The sequence below is a fragment of the Amblyraja radiata genome, chromosome 4 (assembly GCF_010909765.2).
Source record: "Amblyraja radiata isolate CabotCenter1 chromosome 4, sAmbRad1.1.pri, whole genome shotgun sequence".
NCBI classification, from domain to species: domain Eukaryota; kingdom Metazoa; phylum Chordata; class Chondrichthyes; order Rajiformes; family Rajidae; genus Amblyraja; species Amblyraja radiata.
Window position 1 is genome coordinate 2,504,841 of NC_045959.1, and position 23,729 is coordinate 2,528,569.

General features: G+C 45.4%; 1 protein-coding gene across 1 annotated transcript in view; it reads right to left on the reverse strand.

The window, feature by feature from the left end:
* The window catches only part of rims2 (regulating synaptic membrane exocytosis 2), a 922,071-nt gene that overhangs the window by 845,297 nt on the left and 53,045 nt on the right, over positions 1-23,729 (reverse strand). The window lies entirely within an intron of this gene.

The window sequence follows — 23,729 nt, forward strand, 5'->3', positions numbered from 1 at the left end:
CGAAACATAGTTTGATAACTGGTGATTAAGCCTGGATGCGAATAGATCGATATCTGGTGTTCCATATTGTGCTGTAATATCAGCAAATACTTTTAATTCAACATCCATTCGGTGTTTTCATTAAATTTGCGTGACCTGGTGTCTGCCACTAAATTTAGTTTACCTGGTAGGTAAGTAGCTGATATCCAAATATCTCTCTGGATACACCACTGCCAAATTGTATTAGCCAGATTGTCACATGATGTCGATTTGTTTCCACCCATGTGGTTGATATATGCTACCACGGTGGTATTGTCAATCTGTAGTCTAACATGCTGGTGATATGACCCAGTACAATATGACTTTAGGCCATAGAATGCACCCAACATTTCCAGGTAGTTTATGCCCAGTGTTAGTAATAATGATGCCTCCTGAGCAGTCCATCTACCTCCACAGCTGGAGATGGAATTGGTGGCACCCTAACCAAGTGCACTGGCATCAGTTTGTAGCACCATAGAAGGGATGCTGATAATGATTGGATTGAAACAAAGCCAAATGTTATCTATCCACCATTTTAGTTCCATTATAGCTTTGATTGGTAGCTTCATTGGTCTGTCAAAATGACCAGCATTGATTTGTGTGCTTGTATTTTTGCTCTCTGTAAATTTTGGTAATGTAAAGGTCCAAATTGTGTGGCTGGAAAAGCAGCCACCATTTTACCAATTACTTTTGCTACCAATCTGATGGACGGTTACTGATGTCAATGAGGTTATTGCAAGCCTCTATTAAGTCTATAGCCTTTCCCTTTGGCAAAGTCACCGACATGTGAACTGAGTCAATGGTGAACCCCAAATAGTCCATAGTAGTGGAAGGCGTTAATTTAGATTTAACTGGATGGATAATAAACCCCAGTTTTTCAAATAACTGTTTTGTGGCTGTTACAGTTTGTTTGGCCAATTCCAAAGTTTTGCCCACAATAAGTATGTCATCTAGATATGCCATGACCATGTGTTTCCGTAGAAACGCTAGGGCTGGTTTCAAAATTTTAGTGAACAGCCTGGGGGCTGATGTTAAACCATTTGGCAGCGCTCTATACTGCCACTGCTGTCCCATCCAGTTGAATTTTAAGTAACATCTGTGGTCACCTCGTATAGGCACTGAATAGTAAGCATTTTTTAATCGATGCTAGCCATGAAGTAACCTTTGGAAATCAATTGTTTAGCAGTAACAAAGGTTTCCATTTTAAAATGAATATATTGTACAAATGTATTCAATTTGGTCAGATCTATGATGATGCGACAACCACCATATTTTTTGTTTTTGATAAAGATATTGGACACGAATTCTAGCGGTTCGTGTTGGGATTTTTCAATTACCCCTTTTGCGTAAGGCCGCTCCAGTTCAGCATGCGCTTCTGATTTTTCTTTACCGGAAAGTACGAACATTCGGTTCAGTATATGGTGAACTGGAGGGCTGTACTTGTGTATAATTCTATTGTATATCCCTGGATACTGCTTAAAATATAAGTATCGGTAGTTAACATACTCCATGCATCCAGAAAGGAGAGTAATCTCCCCCCAACCTCCATGCTCCCTGCAATTTGTACGGAACCAGACCCACCTACCTCCATAGTTACCAGTGGCAGGCTTACTTCTTTTTGTAAATCCTTCGTTGATGTTGAGGTGTCGGTGTCTGGGTTTGTGGTTTGGTTGATGTTGGAGGTTTGCGTATCTTCCAAGAAGGCCGGTCTGGGCTATGGCCTAAGAAAGACTCATGTTTGGTGTACCGGACCTTCGAGCTTTCACCAGTCGGTCTTGTTCTACTGGTGGGTGCGTAAGGGTGCTGTCTATGGCCGTGTGTTGCAAAGCAGTGCCAGTGCATCCTGTTGGTCCTGCGACATGTCCTTCTCATCCACTGTGCGGGTGAAAGCTGTTATCCCCGCTGTTTAGGAGTTTCCATATACAATTATTTATTACAGGAACATTCAGGGATACACAGTTACCCGGTGTCAGGTGTCCTCCAGGTTTTGGCCAGTCTGGTCTGGCTGTATGAAGTTGGACACCATGTCCAGTAGATTTTCACGTTCCTGCACCCCCTGCACACTTGATTTCTGTTCTGCAAACCCCTCTTCAGGATCAGCCCAAAACTGACCCCCAGTACTCCCCTCTGACGAGGGAGAAGCACTGTGCAGCCCTACAAGAGGTGCTGCTGTGGGTTTTATATTGAGCCCACAGTGACTCGACTCCATCTCCCAGAGCCTGTCACGTTGGAGCAAATGCTCCACACACCGCTCCATCCGGCTCCAGCGCTCACGGTCGCTGGCCGCCCGCGGCTGCTCAAAGTCGGACTCATCTGAGTCCACGACTTTGATGGTTTTTTGTTTTGCCTTACCGCCCGGCCGCGGAGTGGATCTGTCCGGTGCGGAGGCGACATCGGGCACAGCTGATCCCATTATAGGTGATTCAAGTGCCGCTGGCCGCTGCTGGCCCACCAGCTTTGTCGCAGCCCTCGTTGGTTTCTTCGACTTTTCCATGCTCCCTACCTGTAATCAGCATGGGAAAACACAAAAAGACCGCAGAGTACTCTTACCTGCAGGTCCTGGTTTAAATTGTCGCTATGGGGGAACGTCGTTCCAACCCGCCTCCTGCCGTTTTCGATTTGTCAAAGTCGACGGCCCCATTCTGAATAGTCTCCCGCCCGGCCGTGGTGTTCTGGCCGGCGCGGGACCAAAAGTCGGCACAGCTGATCCCACTTACGGGGCTTGTGCCTTCAGCTGCTGTTTGCTCCCGCAACTTCGCGGTCCTCCCCAGCCAGCTTCACTCGCAGCACTTGTGGATACTATTTTGTCCAGCTTCCCCCCCCTGTGTAAAAACAGCGCGGGGACAAAAACTACCGCAGAGTAAATCACTTACCTGCGGGTCGCGGTTTCAAACTTACCGCTGCGGGGGAACGCTCCACCCCGCCTGTCGTTTCGCAAGCGTGAAAGCGATATGACACGCATGCGTCCTGGCGGGGTTCTTCACGTAGTCACTCACGTGACTCCGAAGTAAAATTGTTATATGCACTCGAACGGAACAATTACATTCTTGTTTGCTGCAGCTTTATAGGCACGACAAATAAATATACAGTGACTAATACTATAATAAATTATCAATAATACGATGTAACCAGACCATAAAGTACATATGTGTACGAAGGAACTGCAGATGCTGGTTTAAACTTAAGATAGACACAAAAAGCTGGAGTAACTCAGCAGGACTGGCATCATCCCTGGAGAGAAGGAATGGGTGACATTTCGGTCCAGGTCTCAAGAAGGGTCTCGACCCGAAACGTCACCCGAATGTGTCCTGCTGAGTGACTCCAGCTTTTTGTGTCTGTCAACAACTAGTACATAGTTCAAAGTAGATCATTTTTGAGGTGGGGTTGTGGTTAATGTCATGCAATGTGGCTCGAGACTGATGAATTGAAAATGATTTTTCACAGTATTATTGGCATAAATGTTCATAGAAAATGTCCAACCTATTGTGTTGCCAGCAGTGGGTAGGAAGTCAGGAAATGCATCCAATGTTTTTTATTGTTGAAGTAACATTATGCTACATGCAAGGTACACAAAAAAGCTGGAGAAACTCAGCGGGTGCAGCAGCATCTATGGAGCGAAGGAAATAGGCAACGTTTCGGGCCGAAACCCTTCTTCAGACTTCAGACTTAATCTACATGCATCTGTCCTCAACATTTTAAATATATCAAGAACATAGTATTCATTAAGAGTGATGCCAAGAGATATTGCAACATAACTTCATTTAATCCACAAAAGCTGGAAAGCTGCATATATTTCCTGACCTACATCCCATGGGTGATAACAACACAAGCCTTTGAGAATTTAGGTATATCATTCTGTCAGAAATCATTTTCCGTGGTCATATTTTTTGGCATTGAGCACAATTCACTGCAAAATTCATAAATTGATAATAGCCCTTTTTAATTGTACATATATATCCATATCAAAATATTATCATTCTACAAATGCCTTCATATTCTTCTGTTAAAAAAACCCCATATTTATGTCATTTCATTAATGACATAGGTTCTTTTGAGAAATAAGTTGCTGAAATGATTTAAAAAGAGTGCACAATCTGAGATGTGTTCATTGTGACTGATTTTCTAACCACCCACTGGCTAAAAACAATAGTAGTTGTCAGATTGTATATTTAAAACACCCATCAGAACAGTGGGGCTGCTACTAATCCATACGCAAATACAACAAGAACCCATCTGTTTGTATGGATTATCTTCCAAGTTAAAATTCAAAGCTTTGATATTTTCTGGATGACTGATGTGGATTTCATTCAAGTATGACATTAAACTATGAACATAATATACGGAACTTGTGGGATGACAATTTCCACCAATAGGATAAGTTGATGAAAAAAACATATTCCTAAGATTTCAGGAACTGACATATAAAATAGTAAGATTAAACGAGAATTTACCAGTTTGAAGTTTGATCTGTATTTTATGAGGAGTTACGATGAGGGATTACGTGAAGAACCCGCTCAGTGCGCAGGCGCGGCATACTTCCAAGCAGCGGTGTGGAATCACAGATAGACACAGTTATTTTGAAGTAAACATAGTAAAGATAAGGAGACATCAATTTATTAGTTTGATCCATATAATGAGGGTGGGAGCGGAGGGCACGTAATCCCTCATCGTAACTCCTCATAAAATACAGATCAAACTTCAAACTGGTAAGTTCTCGTTTAATCTTACTATTTTACTTCGGAGTCACGTGAGTGACTACGTGAAGATTTCAAAGCTCTGTGATTTCAAACCGTGTAACAGTTTCATTTCACTCACTGCCGAAGTTCTTGAGGGAGGAAGTGTTATCGTAATGAACCAATGAGTCTATTTGTAGAAAAACACAATGGTATTTTTTAAACAATAACAACAAAGAATTAAGTTGCTCCCCTGGGCTTAAATTAAATATTTGCAGTTCGTAAATCTTTATTGCAAATAAACCAGGTTTTGCCAACGGCTTATTATAAAATTTCTGAACAGTCTTTTCCCTTCCCACCATCCTGCTGTAGCCAGGATGTGGTCTATAGGCATGTCCATTCTTTAGCCGTCGACATGGATGCTGCCCTGGTGGAATAAAATTTGTACATGTTAGTGTTTATCCCAGCAGTTTCTAGCACCTGCTTGAGCCATCTCGCAATGGTTTGGCTCGTACCCCACCATAAGGTTTTTGTGACTGACCCACAAGGCTTTTCATCTCCCTCGAATATTCTGGTTGTGTCTATGTAGGATAGTAGGTAGGTCATGGCATATAACCGTGGTTCTGGTGGGTAAGCCATGACTGGATTAGGTGTTCCTGGTCTGCTCTGTTTGACCAGTCGCTGGATAACGACAGATCTGGTCTGGAGCTGTGATCATGTTGTCCAGTCGCAATAGGTGTAGTGACTGGACCCTCTGAGCGGATACAAGTGCCATCAACCTAAGCGTCTTTAGTGTAGCTTGCTCGAGGCCGGGGGATCTGGCTGGTGGCCATTCCCTGAGATATGTCAGGACCACACTGATATCCCAAATATGGGTATACCTGGGCTTAGGGCTTGATATTGTAAATGCCCTTCATCAGTTTTACCACCAGTGGATGGGATCCCATCGCCTGTTGTCCTGCCGCTGGTTTGAGATAAGCAGAAAGAGCACTGCGCTGTGTTGATGGCACTGTAGCTGATCCCTACATCGTGGTGTAGATGGCCAGGAACTCCAATATGTTGGTGGCTGTAGCTGTTGCGTATGTTGTCCATGTTTCCTGGCAGTACTTCTCCCTTTTTTGATGCAGGTTAAGTACTGCCTCTTGGTGGATGTTCGAAGGGATGCCGACATGGTGGTGATGGTTTGTTTGGACAATCCCAGTTCCAGGTAAGGTCTGTTCAAACTTGCAACCCAGACGTTTAATTTTCTCATGGCATTTTAGCTTACCTGGTAGATAAGTAGCTGATAGCCAAATATGTCTTTCGACATACAATTGCCAAATCATGTTGACCAATTTGTAGCATGATAATGATTTTATGCCACCCATATGGTTAATATAAGCCATCACCGTAGTATTTATCAATTTGTAACCGAACATGCAAGTGCTGCATATTAGATACATATGCTTTTAAACCATAAAAGGCGCCCAACATCTCTAGATAGTGTGTACTAGATTTTGTGTACCTTCGATATTCCAGCATCCGCAGTTCCCTTTTGAACACATCTCTAGATAGTTAATGCCCAGTGTAAGTAGTAATGATGACTCTAGTTTAGTCCATCTACCACTTGTGCTGGATATGGAGTTAGTCGCTCCCCAGCCTTGAGCACTGGCATCTGTTTGAATAACTAAAGTAGGGTTAGTGATAAAGATAGGGCTGAAACTATGCCAAACGTTTTCTGCCCACCACTGTAGCTCTGATATTGCTTCAGTGGGTATGTTCATGACACGATCATAGTTACCTGTATGTCGTTTTATTGCCCGTACCTTTGCTCTCTGTAAATTTTTTGATAGTGCAAAGGTCCGAATTGTGTAGCCGGAAATGCTGCTACCATTTCCCCAATTACTCTTGCTACTTGTCGAATAGTTGGTCGCTCGTTGACCATTAATTTGTTGCATGATTGTGCTAATTCAACCATTTTTGCCTTTGGCAAGGTAACAGTCATATGGACTGAGTTAATTGTGAAGCCCAGGTAGTCCATGATAGTGGATGGCTTCAACTTAGATTTATCTGGATGTAGGACGAACCCCAGAGTTTCGAGGAGCTGTTTTGTAGCTGGTACTGCTGCCACAGCCAATTCCATCGTTTTACCTACTATGAGAATATCCTCCAGATATGCCATGACAATATGTTTTTGTTTTCTTAGTATTGCCATGGCTGGGTTCAATATTTTGGTGAATAATCATGGGCTGAAGTTCACCCATAGGGCAATGCTTTGTACCATCCAGATAAATTTTAGGTATCTGCGATGATCCTTGTATATGAATACTAGATAGTAAGCATCTTTAATATAAATGCTTGCCATGAAGTGTCCTTTGGAATTCAGTTGTTTGGCAGTAACATATGTCTCCATTTTGAAATGTATATACTTAACAAATTTGTTTAGTGATGTTAAGTCAATGATGATGCAACAGACACCATCTTTTTTGGTTTTAGTGAATATATTCGATACAATTTCCAAAGGTTCATGTTTGGTCTTTTCGATGACCCCCTTTGTGATAAGTCTCACCAGTTGTCCCTCACGTTTCTCTTTGACGGAGGGAGAAATACCCTTTGGGGCCATTGTTGAACTGGCGGCGTTTTTTCTGACATGAATTGTATTTTATATCCTGTAATGTTGTTGAGTATATACTTGTCACTCGTGACCATACCCCATGCTTCTTTAAACAAGTGTAATCTCCCCCTTGTTAATAAAGCACCCTTATTCTCTATATGCTGGTAGCGACCAGACCCACCTACCTCCATGGTTATTGGCGATTCCGTTTCTTCATTTTCCTGAAGATTTTGTTCTGACGTGCTGGCGATGTTGGGGGGAGGCGCATTTTCCAGAGGGTCCGCTGCGGGCCCTGATCTGAAAGATCTTTGGGGATAATGTGCGGACCCCAAGCGTTCACCAGTCCCATATTGCGGACGTCGACTGGTGGATGCCGTGGGGTGCTGCCACTTGGGTATCGGAGGTCTTGGTTTGCTCGTCCCGGGGCCTGCCCTCATTAGGCCGAAGGTTTTTGATGCTTCCTGCATCTCCTTCAGTTTTTATTGAAATCTTTCCCAAATAGCAGCGCGTCCGTCTCCGCAGCTGGGGCTTTACACAAGCCAGCAAATTTGGGATTGAGGGCAGGTGTTATGTTTCCCTCCGTAGATTGTTGATCTCAAATTGTGTGGTACACATTAATGCCAGCACATCCTGCTGGCAGGTATCCATCTCCGTGGTCTCCACGGAACGAGCAAAGGCTGTGATGGCTGACGTCAGGAGCCTTAGGATCCGCTGTAGCTTGAGTTCTTGGGTCTGGATGTGTGACCCACATGCCCCCAGATTTGGCTGTTGACACTTTTTACTTTGAGGGCCTCACCGTTTTCTGGTGCTGTGTTGTTTTAGCACCTCAGCGAGCACCTTTTCCAGTAATGGTTGATGCTGGCCGCCATTCTTGGTTCCAGCGGTGCTCCAGCCCGTGGGGTTGCTACAAGCGGTCCATCACACCCAACAGCTCTTCATGTTCCTGCACCCCTGGCATACTCCCGAATTCGTCCGCCTGCCCCTGTTCCAGACCAGCCCAGCCCTGGTCACCAATGCTAGCCTCCAGTAATGAGGGAGCAAAGGGCAGTGCATGAGGCACTGTGGAGGGGGTGCCTGACCTCCCTCCGCGAGAGCGCTCTTTCTGCGCATCTCGCTGGAGCTGTTCCAATTGCTGTTGGATGCAGCTCATGCGGCTGTCTCTCCTCCATTTAGGTTGAGACATGTCCCCGTCCGACGAATCGGACGCCACCGGCCGGATGCCTGTTCGGATGGCTAGACATCCAGCCCGCAGTTCAGGCACTAGCGGGACTGGGCTCGGCGCGGTGATGGGGATAGCGGGGCGACCGGTAATTGTTCCTACCGCCTGTTGCTGCCCCCCTTGCAATGGAACGCTCCTCCACTGGAGTCGAGCGGGGGACAGGTTCTTCTGGAGCTTTTGTGCCTTGTGTAGCGAGAGCGCCCCTCAAGCAGCGCGTCTCGCAGGCACCTGCTCCGTGAGCCGCTCCAGCGGCTCAGGCAGCTCTCTCTCCCCCCGTGCGGGTGGAGAGACGTCCCGTTCGACATCGGGAAACACCTGCCGGGTGCCTCTCGAGTGGCTATGCGTCCAGCCCGCTGCTTCAGGTACTAGCGGGCTGGCCTCGGCACGGTGTCGGGGAATTACGGAACACCGGGTCGCTCCTACCGCCGTTGCTGCCCCCCCCTCCCCAACGGGAAAACGGGGGACAGTTTTATCCAGAGCCTTTTTCTCTGCCTGTAAAACACAAGCAGAAAAAGGCTCACCTGTAAAGAAAACCCGACCTCAGGATACTCACCTGACGGTCCGGTTCATCCTGTAACGGGACAGCCTAGCTCCCGTGGCAGCCGCTGTTGCACTGCTGGCGTAATGCCGCGCCTGCGCACTGAGCGGGTTCTTCACGTAGTCACTCACGTGACTCCGAAGTAAAATGAGATCTTTAGCCTCCTCTTCCAATGCAGTTCTTCAAATACAAACTTGTTATATCTTTTTATGGATGGAATTAAGATCTAAATGTTCCAGAATCTGAAATGATTATATCATCTCATTGGGCAATTTCAAGTAACTCAGCTCCACCCAATATTGGCCAGTTGTTGCAACTCCAATTGAAATACTGGGATCAACCCATTTTTCAAACACAGTAAACCCTTTGGCTCAAACAATCAGGACGGGGTGTAATGCCCTCTCTTCAAATGTGTTTTCCTACAGAAAATCATCTCCCATCTTACATTTGTAATATGATGGCACCCAAAGGATCCACAATGGAGCCAAGATCAGTGGGGGGAAAAAAGATGTGTCAATGGCTTAAAATCTCTAGCATTTTCTGTCTTTAATTTAACCGGTGATGACAAATATCCAACAAGATGTGTGATTGGCCCCAACACATATTCAGTCTTCTCACTGTAATGCTGCATGTAACCTCCAGCAATGGTTCTATTGGAGTGAAATGACCTTTGGAACTGATGACAGGATATTCACCTCCGGCAACAACTGTCCAGATACGAGGTCACTCCAGAGGTGAAGCTGTAATATGCAGACAAGGCTTGTGTGTGATATTTGAACCTGAGCTCCTTCAACGTGATCCCACTACCAGTTACGCCGTCCCATACCTAACCCTTTCAACTTCCGCAGAGACCACTCCCTATGCAGTGGCCCCCGATAGCCCCCGCCTGAAACCGCCCCCCTCCCCCGCTGCAGGACGCTCCCGCTCCACCGGCCCCCACCTGTAGCAGTCCCATTCCCAGCTGCAGGATGCTCCCCCAGGTCTCTGCCTGAAGCCGGTGGGGGCTGGTGGGGACTGGTGTAGAGCATCCTGCAACTGGGGATGGGAACGGCTTCAGGCGGGGGCCGGTGCTGGGGGAGCATCCGACAGTGGAGGAGGGAGATGGCTTCAGGGAGGGGCTGTCGGGGGCCGGGAGGGGGAGCGTCCAACAGCGGTAAGCCACGGCAGCACTGCCCCCTCCCCACAGGCCCTGACACACCCCGCATGAAGCCGTCCCCTCCCCGGGTGCAGAACGCTCCCCCCTCCACCACTGGCCCCCGACAGCCCCCACCTGAAGCCGACCCCCTCCCCCAGCTGCAGAACGCAACAAGAGACACAACAGATACACACCTCCCCCTCCCCACACCTCCCCCCCCCCCGCCACACCTTCCCCCTTCCTACACCATCCTGCCCACACACACACCCCCACTCCCCTACTCCCCACCCACCACACACCCCCCATCCCTCCCCTCCTCCCCTCCAACACATAAAGAGGGGGGGATGGGGTGCTGGGGGATGAGGGTAAATGAGGCGTGCCTGCGTAGTTAGGGGCTATGGGTGAGTGGTGGAATATTGCGTTGGGGGAACGGGTGAGTGGTGGAATATTGCGTTGGGGAATGGGTTGCTTTGGGGGACCAGGCCTCCCGTGTGACTGGGACCTAAAGGGTCCCACTTAGTCTAGTTTAGAATATAAACATACAAATATTACTCTGGGAATCAGCACTAAGACTGTGGCAAAGCACAGTATCCTTTGTCCCTGCTACACTTCAGATCTGACTCTTCAGCTTACACAAGCCAAGGTTCACAATTGTAGAATAGCTACATTGTCTCAATGGGTTCATTGCCTTGAATAGAAAAGGGAATGCAGGTCATTCTTGGTTATTGGATTTTGTTACATTTTTAATTAATATTAATGTTTTTTGAGTTTTTTTAATTAATTAATCAATTACAACAGGCATTTGAGAATGCAAGTGAGCAAGATCATCAAATTAATTCAGGAGCAGACCTTCAAAACCTGTCATCTGAAGCATAATCATTATTCATGGACTTCTCTGTGTTCTTCAATACCAAGGCAGCTCGATCTAAATAGACACAAAATGCTGGAGTAACTCAGCGGGACAGGCAGCATCTCCGGAGAGAAGGATAGGGTAATGTTTTGGGCCCAGTCCCTTCTTCAGTGATATCAGAGGAGTGGGCAGTTCATAGATAAGGAAGTACTCATCTCTCCGCTGCCATCAGGTAGAAGGTACAGGAGCCTGAAATCTGGTATGTCCAGGTTCAGGAATAGCTGCTTCCCCACAGCCATCAGGCTATTAAACACAACTTCAAACAAACTCTGAACTATAACAGCCTATTGCATTTTATCTGTTTATTTATATGTATATATATATGGTCTATGTATTATAGACACACTGAACTGTTATGGATTTATCCTTACAATACTCTGTTGTGCTGCAGCAAGCAAGAATATTCATTGTCCTATCTGGGACACATGACAATAAACTGTCTTGACTTGACTTGTATAGATAAGGAAGTGTAAATTGTGCAAAACAGGACCGAAGGAACGGAGATCAAGAATAGATCTTTGTTAGTTGGGACAAGGTAACAACAAACAAACAGAGATAAAATGTAGTGGGAGACAGTAACTGGTCAGAGAACTGGGAAGGGGGAAGGGATGGAGAGAGATGAGGGAAAGCAAGGGTTACTTGGGGTAAGCAGTTTCCTACACCACTCGATCAAGAGATTACTTTGTCCGGCATGGCCACAAACAGGTTGGAACATCACAGAGATTGCTTTGGGAACGAATGTTAAACACAGGCCAGATCAATGCTCTTTTTAAACTACCTCTATTTTAACTTCACCTGATTGCAATGAATCTTAACAGGCTATGTTAATGTCAAGTTTATTGCTAAATACACAAATACAATGAGGTTCAGTACAGGTACATTGAAAATGATTGCAGCAGCATCACAGGCAGCTAGACTCAGACAACACACAGAAACATGAACTATACATCAATTATACATTAATTGCACAATAATTCTGCAAGGCAGTAGAAAGAAGAACAAGGCTGTGCAAAATGGTACCCGGACGGTGCGTCAAAGGACGAGAAGCTAAAGCGAAGAAGTGGAAGCCAAGACACTGAACGGAAACGACAGTGAAAAGCCAAATAACTGAATGGATACGACTCCGAAAAGACAAATAACCTAACGGACGCGATGCCGAAAAACCAAATTACTGAATGGGCGCGACGCTGAAAAACCAAATTACTGAATGGGCGCGACGCTGAAAAACCAAATTACTGAATGGGCGCGACGCTGATAAACCAAATTACTGACATGACATCCGCGTCCATCACATGACTGGCCGGGGAAGGCGGGAGTGTGGGGGGGATTTTTAATTTTCCTTCGCCGCTTTTGGACTGCCAAAGATCATAGAGCGGATTATTTTTGTAAGTGTTGACCTACCACGGTGCTTGGGGTTAAGAGGCTGGAATCTTTCTCTCTCTCTCTCTCTCTCTCTCTCTCTCTCTCTCTCTCTCTCTCTTGTTCGTTCTTTCTCTCTCTCTTTCTCTCTCTCTCTCTCCCCCCCTCTCTCTGACCCCCCTCTCCTATCTATCTCTCTTATTTGATATCCACATAGAAACATAGAAAATAGGTGCAGGAGTAGGCCATTCGGCCCTTCGAGCCTGCACCGCCATTCAATATGATCATGGCTGATCATCCAACTCACTATCCTGTACCTGCCTTCTCTCCATACCCCCTGATACCTTTAGCCACAAGGGCCACATCTAACTCCCTCTTAAATACAGCCAATGAACTGGCCTCAACTACCTTCTGTAGCAGAGAATTCCAGAGATTCACCACTCTCTGTGTGAAATAAGTTTTTCTCATCTCCGTCCTAAAAGATTTCCCCCTTATCCTTAAACTGTGACCCCTTGTTCTGGACTTTCCCAACATCGGGAACAATCTTCCTGCATCTAGCCTGTCCAACCCCCTAAGAATTTTGTAAGCTTCTATAAGATCCCCCCTCAAACTTCTAAATTCTAGCGAGTACAAGCCGAGTCTATCCAGTCTTTCTTCATATGAAAGTCCTGCCATCCCAGGAATCAGTCTGGTGAACCTTCTCTGTACTCCCTCTATGGCAAGAATGTATTTCCTCAGATTAGGAGATCAAAACTGTACGCAATACTCCAGGTGTGGTCTCACCAAGACCCTGTACAACTGCAGTAGAATCTCCCTGCTCCTATACAGATATTTGAAACATTCATTTTGAGCAGTAAGACATCATAAATTGCATGCTATTTGATCTGTAGCTGGGAAGTTGAAGCTAAGATCTCCAGTGCTATCATTATTGAGATAACGAACAATTTAGGCTGCTCGTATTTATAGATTCATCATATTCAAGTGATGAAATGACCAGAATTAAAAGTATGCACTTTTATGAATCATGTTCTGTTGTGAAAATATTACACACTTCTGTGTCAACTTTGTGGGGCTGCTTCCCTCCCCTGCCTACCCATAATTACTGCACATAAATGACAACAACAAAAATCCTTATTCAGCAGCAAAATATTGTCGCTCGTGGTTCAGAGCTCACAATTGTCTTATTTTACCAGCTTATACTGGAATGCATTTCCCTTGGTCTTTATTGCTCTATGCTGTGAGCTGAACTTTGCAAATCCTCACAACCATTCAGGGGTTTTTGGTCTGATGAATAGTGACCCAAAATGCCGTCTATCCATTCTCTCAACAGATGCTCCCTGACGGCTGAGTTCCTCCAGCACTTTTGTTTTGCAACCAGAGGCTCAATTGACTGACTATGAGTCATGACTACTGGTGCCTGATCTGATCACTCTACCTTACTGCAACACTTGTCTCAGCGTTCCACCTGCTGGCATCTGCTGATGACCAATTAAATCACGTATCCTAACCAAAGATCTTAATTTTGAGGGAATAACCTCCATGCCATAAATAATTGAAACTTTCCTTTTGTTCTGAGATTAAGACTCGCCCTTCCTTTCCCACCTCACTCAAACAAGCATTTTTCAGTTCTTGATAAGTAGGCAGAAAGTTGATATCCTATGTGAGGATAGTCATAACTTCATATGTTCATAAGTGATAGGATCAGAATGAAGCTATTTGGCCCATCAAATCTACTCCGCCATTCAATCATGGCAGATCTATCTCTCCCTCCTAACGCCATTCTCCTGCCTTCTTCCCATAACCCCAGACACCCGTACTAATCAAGAATCTATCTATCTCTGCCTTAAAAATATCAATTGACTTGGCCTCCACAGCCTTCTGTGGCAATGAATTCCACAGATACACCACTCACTGACTAAAGAAATTCCTCCTCATCTCCTTCCTAAAAGAACATCCTTTAATTTTGATTGTATGACCTCTGGTCCTAGATTCTCCCACTAGTGGAAACATAGTGGTGCATTTGATGGCACTGGGCCTGAATTCATTGTAGTTTAGAAGAATGAGGGGGGACCTCATTGAAACGTACATAGAAAAACACTTGGATAGAGTGGATGTGGAGGGGATGTTTTCACTAGTGGGAAAGTCTAGGACTGAAGGTTATAGCATCAGAATTAAAGGATGTTCCTTTAGGAAGGAGATGAGGAGGAATTTCTTTAGTCAGAGGGTGGTGAATCTGTGAAAGTACCTGTCGTATTAATTATATCTTACCGTTGGAGACATTCGCCTGAAATTCTATGTTCAGTAGATAGAATTCCAGATGAATGTTACCAATGGTTGCATCATCTATTAGCTGGTTCAGATTTTTACAGTTGGAGGAAGTATAATTCTATGTATTGTTAAAAGGATACTCATACACTGTTAATATTAAAGCACAAATTGTTGGAAAATTAACATAGGAAGAGAACGAAAGACATTTTGAATTAGCAGAGCCCTCTCCATTGTGAAAACTTGGCCAAATAGATGTAACATTCATCTTCACTAGTTCATCAGACACCAATGAGACTTTACTCCTGAGGTTATCTGTGGAACTCTCTGCCACAGAAGGTAGTTGAGGCCAGTTCATTGGCTATATTTAAGAGGGAGTTAGATGTGGCCCTTGTGGCTAAAGGGATCAGGGGGTATGGAGAGAAGGCAGGTACAGGATACTGAGTTGGATGATCAGCCATGATCATATTGAATGGCGGTGCAGGCTCAAAGGGCCGAATGGCCTACTCCTGCACCTATATTCTATGTTTCTATGTTTCCATGTTATACTGTCTTTATTCGTTGTCCTTTATGGGGCCCTTTAAGACATTTTACCCAATGAGACATTTCCTTTAATCACACCCCTAGTAGGAGCATCTTTCTTTTCTCATAGACAACTTTTGGGACCATTAAATCTGTGTGGCTTTGTGGCTCACTGATAGCATCCATGTGCAAACATAATTGTGCTTTAAAGCAAGGAATGAAGACCTAAAAACGTAGTGCCCAGCCTCCATTTTTACATGATCCCATACAGTCAATGAATTCAAATATTGGGCCATCGAAGCAATTAACAATCTTCCATTAATCCTCAGATGGCTTAATGACCGGATAAGACTTGTCAAAGACATTATATCATATTGCATTGGATGGCCTTTTACCTGCGGATTTATCACAGGCAAAATATTTGTGATGAATATTGACTGGAAGGAGTTTAAGTGGACCATTTGAAGGCTAGTTAATAAAAAGACATTTATTATATCATCAGTAGGTAGTATGCATTCAGTGTGATATGAATACAGCATTTTGAGTAGTTACATTAGAGCGGCCATATTGTCTCAAATAGAAAACCATTACTGGGAAAAAGACTGACTAGCCCACCATTAGCTGTCACATGACAAATCATTTCATGATGGGTAACACAATCTAAAAAATAATAAATAGCTTATTATTTGGAGCTCCAGGATACAACTCATTTAAAACTGGATGATGGGCACCAAGAATTGAGTTTCTCTGATGAAGGTTTTTTTTTGTGACGTTCTCTATGTTAACTATGTTCTCTATGTTACTTCTCAATAACGTTTGAACAAATTTCTTCCTTTCCATCTTTAGGCATTTGCAGGGGTTAAGGATGAACTGCTTCCGCTCCAGTCCTGTTGACTCTACCTGGTTGTTGGGACTGAAAGGCTCAGGGGCAAGAGATGCATAGTGAGGGCTAGGAATGGTTGATATGGGTGGTTTGACACACACACTGTTGTGTTTGCATGGACTTTACCTCCCACACCTGAAGTAATTCAAGGTTCACAGGGCCTTCCCAAATGTTTTTCCTCACACTGAGTGGTGCTGACCCATATTCCTATGCGACGAGAAGGATATTACACTTTCTCAAGGAGACTTTGCTCAATCCCTGTAGTAGTCTCTTGGACAATGGTGTTTAGTTTAGTGTGCTTGATTTGAGAGACTAGCATCAGATGTGCAAATAATGGAGCAAGCTGCCAAGCCGAGGGTACATTTATTCTGAAAGTTGGCAGTGTGGACCAGGTAGGTAACAGCAACCTCCTGACTCACCCTGCTCATGCACCTGGAAGATTCTGCAGATACAGTAGCACCTCTACAGTGCTTTGAGATCTTAATCTGTAAACATAATTTTCTTTAAGACAGTGCTGACACAATGGATGTGATGCTGAGTTTTATTGGCTTTCACTGGCTCTTGGGATATGAAAAGTGATCGACTTTTCTATAGTGTTTAAGAAGGAACTGCAGATGCTAGAAAATCGAAGGTAGAAAAAAGTGCTGGAGAAACTCAGCGGGTGCAGCAGCATCTATGGAGCGAAGGATATAGCAAAGTTTCGGGCCGAAACCCTTCGTCAGACTTTTCTCTAGTCTTGTTGTGGAGTTTTATTGTTATGGGGTCAGTTTTAAACAGCACTGGTGGAGTGGTAGACAACATTCTTACAGAGGTTTCACACGAAGACCATATTCTCATCAGCTTCAAAAGTAAGTCACCAATAATGTCGAGCTCAGCTTCCAATTTCACATATGTTCAAGTGGTACTCCAGCATGGTGACCAAGGTTGGAGTGACTTTGGCTCTGCAGTAAAGGTGAGGTAGGCTGATCACTTTACCAATTATAAGCTGACAATACAGTACAGATAAAATGATGAAGGGCATAACATGAATAATGTTTAGTGCAGGATTAAGCCAGTAAAGTCCAATCAATGATAGTCCGAGGGTCTCCAGTGAGGTAGATAGTAGTTCAGGACTGCTCTCTAGTTGTGGTAGGATGATTCAGTTGCCTGATAACAGCTGGGAAGAATCTGGAGATGTTCATTTTCACACATCTGTACCTCTAGCCTGACAGGAATGGGGAGAAGAAGGAGTGTCCGGGGTGTGACTCGTCCTTGATTATGCTGGTGGCCTTCCCGAGGCAGCGTGAAGTGTAAATTATATAAACAAATAAAATAACTTTTAAAATGTTTATGAGATCAGCAAACATCATACTGCATCCACATTTAGTTTAGTTTAGTTTAGAGACACAGTGCGGAAACAGGCCCTTCGGCCCACCGAGTCCGCACCGACCGGCGATCCTCACACATCCCCAATTAGCCTACAAACCTGTGTGTCTATGAAGTGTAGGAGGAAACCAAAGAACTCAGAAAACCCAAGCGGTCAAGGGGAGAACATATAAACTCTGTGCAGACAAGACCGTAGGCAGGATCTAACTCAGGTCCCCAGTGCTGCAAGTGCTGTAAGGCAGTAACTCTACCACTGCGCCAATATGCCGCCCAGTGCTTAATGCTAGTATTAGTGCTTACTTTGTGCTTAATGCTAGCATTCATATCAAACGCAGTCTCCTCCCTCTTCGATTTGACCATCTGTCTGGAGAGCTTCCTGTGTCCTTCGAGGTGGAGGACTTCTCTATCTTCATCGCATTCATCAATGTGTCCAGTGCTACGTCAGAAACTGGAGTATCCATTCTTGACTGGTGCTAGTCATGGTGCCCACACATGCTGGACAACTCACCTTTAAGACGTTCCATTCACTAGTTTCAAATCATGCCAGTCACTCATGTAGATAGCTGCCAAGCCTCAAACACAGTTCTTGGCTTTGATTGGAAGTGACATTCACAATAATGAGGTGGCAACACAAATTGTATGTGAGCTGCACTGGGTTAATAGACTGCCATCAGATTTAGTTCCATTGCTCTGTACTTTGTTAGCTAATCTCAGTTAGACTGATAGTAGGAGCTCTCCCTGAAGCAGACAATTTATAAAACTATGAGAGGCATAAATCATATATTAAGTCAGAACTTTTTTCCCCAGGGTGGATAAATCAAAGACTACAGCTGCATAGTTTTAAGATGAGAGAGACAAATTTCAAAGGAGATGTGTAGAGCAACCGGTGGGAGTGATGAATGCTGGAACACACTGCTAGGTGTGTTGGTGAAGACAGATACAATGGTAACATTTAGGAGGTTATTGGATAGGCACATATATATACAAGGAGTGTAGCGATATGGATCGTGTCTGCTGATCCCTGGGATGTCAGGACTTTCATATGAAGAAAGACTGGATACTCGGCTTGTACTCGCTAGATTTTAGAAGATTGAGGGGGGATCTTATAGAAACTTACAAAATTCTTAAGGGGTTGGACAGGCTAGATGCAGGAAGATTGTTCCTGATGTTGGGGAAGTCCAGAACAAGGGGTCACAGATTAAGGATAAGGGGGAAATCTTTTAGGACCGAGATGAGAAAAACATTTTTCACACAGAGAGTGGTGAATCTCTGGAATTCTCTGCCACAGAAGGTAGTTGAGGCCAGTTCATTGGCTATATTTAAGAGGGAGTTAGATGTGGCCCTTGTGGCTAAAGGGATCAGGGGGTATGGAGAGAAGGCAGGTACAGGATACTGAGTTGGATGATCAGCCATGATCATATTGAATGGCGGTGCAGGCTCGAAGGGCTGAATGGCCTACTCCTGCACCTATTTTCTATGTTTCTATGTGCAGACAGAGAAGATTGGTTTCAATTGGAATCAAGTTTGGCACAGACATTGTGGGCCAGAGGACCAGCTCCTGTGCTGTACTGTTCTCTGTTCTATGAAGGCACTATTAACTGCACTCACTGACGTTGCATGTGTGTGATCATGATGCAAGGTCAGAAAAAGGTTTAGCTGTGATGCTCGAGTTTAATTCACCGTTAACATTAATAGTCAGGAAATTAGGAATGGTCAACTGGACGGAACCTTGACGAAACCAAGCATCAGCATGGAATCTGCTGAAAGAGGGGAGGGGCAGATAACCGACAGTGGAGAAAATATTTTGTTGTGTCAAATATGAATCCATCCCCTTAAAAGTGACCAGTAGATGGAGTCTCTATACTAATTTTTAAGTTAAGATTTTTCCCATGAAACTAAGTGCACAATAAAAATATTGGTTGATCAAGGTAAAAAATATTGGTTGATCAATGTAAAATAGGGTTAGTGAAACGTGCTTGTTGGTGTGGGGAGGGGGGGGGGGGGGGCGCCGCCGTTGAGTATGGCAGCCTCGCCTGCTGCTGTTCGTCCTTTCATCCTTTCTTTTATTTTTAGTCTGTCAAAAGTTTTGTTTTGGATGTGTTTTAGTCTTTTTATGTGGGGAATGGGTGGGAGGGAAGGGGGAAACTGTTTTTCCCAATCACTACCTGGTCGAGGATACGTCTATTCTCCGACCGGCATCTTTGCTCCCTCCTCGCGGCCTAGCATCTGGATTGGTGCGGCCTTTCCTGCCAGAGAACGGCCAGAGCTTCAGCTTCAGCAGCGGTGCAGCACTGAGGTACCATCGCGGAGCGGGCGATGCCTTACTGGGGTCACCGTGCTGAGCCCCGGAGTGCTGGGACTGACGACTTTAACACCATGGAGCTGTGGTCTGCGGAGTTTCAGCCGCGGTCCGCGCTGATTTTAACATCGCGGAACCTGGTGATCCCTTTGCCGAGGGTCGCCAGTGTTGAATCTCCGCCCAGCTCGGCCTGTGGACTTCGGGAGCCGCGGTCTCCGGTAGGAAGCGGCCGATTCGGAACTCCAGGCCGCTGAGAATGTTCTTCCATTCCGACGCTGGAGCTCCGATCATCTCCGAGATGCCCTGAACATCGGGCTGCCCGTAGCGGCGACTGCGGAGGGAGGGCTCGAGGCCCCGACCACGGGTGAACAAAAAGGAAGATGACTGAACTTTATTGCCTTCCCTCACAGTGGGAAACGTTGATTCCGCTGTGTGGGGATGTTCATGTTAAACTCTATCGTGTGTTGTGTTATTTTTATTCGCATGGCTGTACGGTAACTCAAACCTCACTGTACCAATCGGTACATGTGACAATAAATGTAACTTGATGTAAACTTGAACTTGAACTTGCATTTTCATTGTCTACTGTACTAACATCAGAAATAGATTAGATACCAGCTGAGCCAAATAAGTACTGTCAACCCATAACTTGCCTGACTTGATTAATCCATATTTTTAATCCCCATCAGAGCCTCAACATTTACGTTAGGAGTTGGTGAAGATGAAGGAGCTGATTCATTCAGAGACTGTCGTATCACACAGGGTTTGTGCTTTCCAGGCACCAAACTATATAAGCTCCCTCCCATGGGTCCAGCGAGGACATCACTTGGTGGCTCTGTTCATGTGATCCCCAGCAGACAGTGATGGTGGGAACAGCTCAGGGATTGACAGCATAGAGGTCACATCTCCATGCTTTGCTACTGCACCCTGTGGTTATCAACACAAACACATTTCTGTAACATGTTGAGATGCAAGAGGAAATCTGCAGCATACCAGCAGACACACACACTGCCCACAGATGCTGAGACAAACACTGTGGCTGGTGTGAAGCTGATGCAACGAGCAAGGTGCACCCACCCCTTCAACTCTCAGCTAATATGCTTTGGCACTGTTCTTATTTAAATGTACAGCGGCAGAAGTTGAAGACTTTAAGGAGGATATCACCAGGGGTAGAACACAAAGTGTTAGAGTAACTCAGGGTCAGGCAGCATCTCTGGAGGGCAGGAATAGGCAATGTTTCTGGTCGTGACTTTTCACACTGATTGTAGTAGGAGGGAGAAAGCTGAAAAGTGTTGGGGTGGTACAAAGCCTGGCAAGTGATAGGTGGACACAGGTGAGAGGGAGTTTGTGATTGGCAGATGGATGGACAAATGCTAGGGATGAAAAGGAGATAACGAGACAAAACAGGTGTCAGATCCCCACCAGGAAGATTTCAAGACACTTCAGTTCTTTCTTGATCAGAGACCCAGTTACAGTAATTCCCCTCTACCAATACTATCCTCCACCTGGCAGAACTTGTCCTCACACTCAACAACTTCTCTTTTGACTCCTTTCACTTTAGTCAAGTCAAAGAGTACTGTGGTCACTCGTATAGGTCCCAGCTATGTCTGCTTTTTTATTGATTGCGTCCAATAGTCCTTGTTCCAAATGTACACGAGCTTCCAGTGGAAGTGGTGGAGGCAGGTTCGATTTTATAATTTAAAAATAAATTGGATAGGTATATGGATGGGTAAGGAATGGAGGGTTATGGTCTGAGTGCTGGTAGATGGGACTAGGTGAGAGTAAGTGTTCGGCACAGACTAGAAGGGCCGAGAAGGCCTGTTTCCGTGCTGTAATTGTTGTATGGTTATATGGTTATATGGTACACTGGGATCAGTCCTTAATTCTTTTTCTGTAACATTGACAATTGCATCGGGCCTGCCTCCTACATCCATGCAGAACCTGTTGATTTCACCAACATTATCACATACTTCCACTCTGCCCACAAATGCACTTGGACTATCTCTAACATCTCTCTCTCCTATCTCGATCTCTCTGTCTCCATCACACGGGACAGAATGGTAAAGACATTGTATGTCCATGGTAATGATGAGGCAATTGGGGACCCCCTCCCCATGTACTTTACACTGCAACTGCAGGAGATATAACATAGGAGTCCCTTCACATCCCCCCTCACCTTTATTGAGGAACCCCAGCAACCCTTCCAGGTGAGACCGAGGTTCACATGCATCTCCTCTACTACATCATTTGGTATTCCGATTGTGACCACCTTTCCATTGGCGACACCAAGCGTAGTTTAGGTGACCATTTTTGCCAATCACATGTTCGCAGTCTGCCAAGGCCTGCTAGATCTCTTGGTGCTAACCATTTTAACACTCCTTCAGATTCCCATACAGACTTTTCTATACTGGGCCTCCATTGCCAGTTTGAGGCTATACATAAACTGGAGGAACAATGTCTCAATTTTCAGTTAGGAACATAGAAACAGAAAATAGGTGCAGGAGGAGGCCATTTGGCCCTTCGAGCCAGCACCGCCATTCATTGTGATCATGGCTGATCATCCACAATCAATAACCCATGCCTGCCTTCTCCCCATATCCCTTGACTCCACTAGCCCCTAGAGGTCTATCTAACTCTCTCTTAAATCCATCCAGTGACTTGGCCTCCACTGCCCTCTGTGGCAGAGAATTCCACAAATTCACAACTCTCTGGGTGAAAAGGTTTTTTTCTCATCTCAGTTTTAAATGGCCTCCTCTTTATTCTTAGACTGTGGCCCCTGGTTCTGGACCACCCCCCCCCGCAACATGTTTTTCCTGCATCTAGACTCTTTCGCATCCCCATCTCTTTCCTGTTCCCCCCACACTGGCTTGCACTTATTTCTCCCACCACCCTGCTCCGCATTTCCCTGCTACTCCCATCCCTTCCACCCATATTCCTCCCTCTGGCTTTACATTTCACTCATCTTCCTCTTCTCTCCTTTATTGATTGACGTTTACCATTGACATCCAAAATTATCTTGACAACACCTCCTTCCACCCTGCCTCTTGCAAGACATCATCCCCTGCTCTCAATGTTCCCATCTCTGCTGCATCTGCTCCCAAGTTAAGGCTTTCCACTCTAGGACATCCAAGATTTCCTCATGCTTTAGTAAACGTGGCATCTCCCGCTGCTGTTGTGGATATATCCCTCACCCATGTCTCCTCTGTGTCCCGCAGTTCTGCTCTCACTCCCCCTTCCACCATACAGAAGGAGGAGAGAGATCCCCTGGTCAATTCACCCACCAGCCATCGCATTCAACACATCAGTCTCTGACATGTCCGCCACCTGCAACGTGATCCCTTCACTAGTCAAACCTCCCCATCTCCACCCCTTTCCGCTTTCTATAGAAACCATTCCTACTGTATCTCCTTGCTTCACTCATCCCTTCCCACCCAAATCACCTCCTCCTGGTACTTTACCCAGTAACTGCAAGAGATGTAACTCTTGTCTCTACACTTCCTCCTTTACAACCATCCAGGGACCTCGGCAGCTCTGCAAGGTGAGACAGAGGTTCACATGCACTTCCTCTAACCTCATCTACTGCATATGGTGCTTCCCATGTGTACTCTTTTACATCGGCAAGCCCTGGCGTACATTAGGCAACTGCCTTGCACTCAGTCTGCCATGGCCTGCTGGATCTCCTGGTGACTAACAATTTTAGCTCCCCTTTCCACTTGCATTCTGAACTTTCTGTCCTGGGCCTCTTCCATTGCCAGAGTGAGGCCACATACAAACAAGAGGAACCGCACCTCATAATCTGCTTGGGTAACGTATAACCTAATGAACATTGAATGCTCCAATTTTGGGTAAGACCCCTCTTCCTGTCCCTCTCCCCTCTTTCTGTGCCCCTCCCACCCCAGTGCACATCATTTATCCCACTATCCCAGCCCTTCCTCCCCTTGCCTTCCATC